General features: G+C 24.4%; 1 protein-coding gene across 1 annotated transcript in view; it reads right to left on the bottom strand.

Moving 5' to 3' along the window:
- Window positions 1–1,486: 1,486 nt before the first annotated feature.
- LOC108756736 (cytochrome c oxidase subunit 7C, mitochondrial) overlaps window positions 1,487–1,758 on the bottom strand; it is an 858-nt gene continuing 586 nt past the window's right edge. The window contains exon 3 of the mRNA XM_018500760.1: window positions 1,487–1,609. The gene's annotated coding sequence lies outside the window, so the exon portion shown is untranslated. The remainder of the gene's footprint in view (window positions 1,610–1,758) is intronic.

Below are 1,758 nucleotides of genomic sequence, written 5' to 3' on the forward strand. Positions count from 1 at the left end.
ATTACGTAGCTCTAAAGTAATATCCTGATTGATTCATTGGCTTACCTTTATACCTTACAGTTACTGTTACGGAATTTTATCTGCGATAACCCTTAACTAAATCGCTAAATCCGATGTAATAATTAACAAATTCAATATAGCAAATTTTAAAAACTTCAAAAATATTCGAAAAATATTTGAATTGTTGCGAAAATTGTATTTTATGTATTAATATGTATACAAAAGTCCTTCTAATAATTTTGAATTTGTTAATTTTGACATTCGATTCGTATTTAGTCTAAAAATTCCTTAAGTTTAAATAAATATAATTGAAAGCTGTTTAGTAAATTGTCAATAACCTAATTCACAGTTTTTCCACAATAAATCTTACATTTAACCGTATCTTATTAACCATAGTCGATATAAAAAATTCCTTTTAAGAGCTAAAAGTCCTAAAAACATGTTTGATTGCAATAAATTATTAACTTCAATACATTACATATTATAGTTACAATATGACAGTCGCTTAATATTATTTAATGTCGATAGTTAAAATTTAAAGGTTATCTGTTGTGTATTTAACTGAATACTCAAACAAGTACATTTTTAATTATCTACAATATATCAAATACAAAACAATATAATTAAAATCTTAAAATGCTAATCAAAATGGTTATTAAAATCTTTGGATAAAACTTACATATATTGATGACGATCAATTATTGCGAACGTGCTCAGTAAGACATTACTAGAGAGTGTGAGATCAAACGAAATGATCGTTAATTAAGTTTTATTTTATCTGTTGCTGGCTTACATTGGTTTTCTACCTTTTCTGCAATTTACACTATCAATTTCTCAAAATTGTAATGTGATGAAACTATTTGGAAACTACATTATTTGTTTATTCAGTGTCAAAAAAAAAACTACAGGAAATGATTAGTCTTGTTTTAATATTATTTTTGTTGAAGTATTATTAACTTGCTAGGCTGTATCTCATCCACGTTTTTTTTTTATCAAATGTTAAATGAGAGAAATGATATGTTTATAAATATTGACCCTTTTTACACTAAGCATTTGATACACTAGTAAATACTTTCTATTAAATTATTTTAATTTCAGCAATGCACTTAAAGAATGATGTACTAAATTGATATAATATAATTAAAATTAAAATAATTAATATCAAAATAATAATTAATAATCAAAATAATTAATATTCATATCATATATGTTCACATGTGTATCGTTGAAATTAAGATAATTCAATAGAAAATTATTAATTATCCATATCAAGTTCACAATATAAATTACCAACTGCAAATGCAAAATAGAATTCTAATAACATGCAAGGAAGAAAACAAAATGAGTAGTAAATGATGAATAATAAATGAACTTAATACCTGATTGTACTCTAGATAATTAGGTATATTATTCAAACTGTAGAATTGAAAGTTCACAACAAAAATGATATGATAATCTTAAAATAAGCTTTTACATCTAATAGACATCAGATGTCAATAAATCATCTTTATTACAAACGCATACATTTCCTACTACATTATCCTAGCATAAATAAACTGCTCACAACATTGGTGTAGGATATCATACTAATCCGATGCAGTCATATAATCTGAAAAACAGAATGATAATTAAGAGTGGTATTTTTATCAATTAATAAAAAATATGTATGTGCATCCATGAATAAAAACCAAGGAGTTTATTATAAAATATCTCGCAAGGGAACACAACATACTACTAGCTTATTTTTTCATCTGATGA

This window comes from Trachymyrmex septentrionalis, unplaced genomic scaffold (assembly GCF_001594115.1).
Source record: "Trachymyrmex septentrionalis isolate Tsep2-gDNA-1 unplaced genomic scaffold, Tsep1.0 scaffold13, whole genome shotgun sequence".
Taxonomy (NCBI): Eukaryota; Metazoa; Arthropoda; class Insecta; order Hymenoptera; family Formicidae; genus Trachymyrmex; species Trachymyrmex septentrionalis.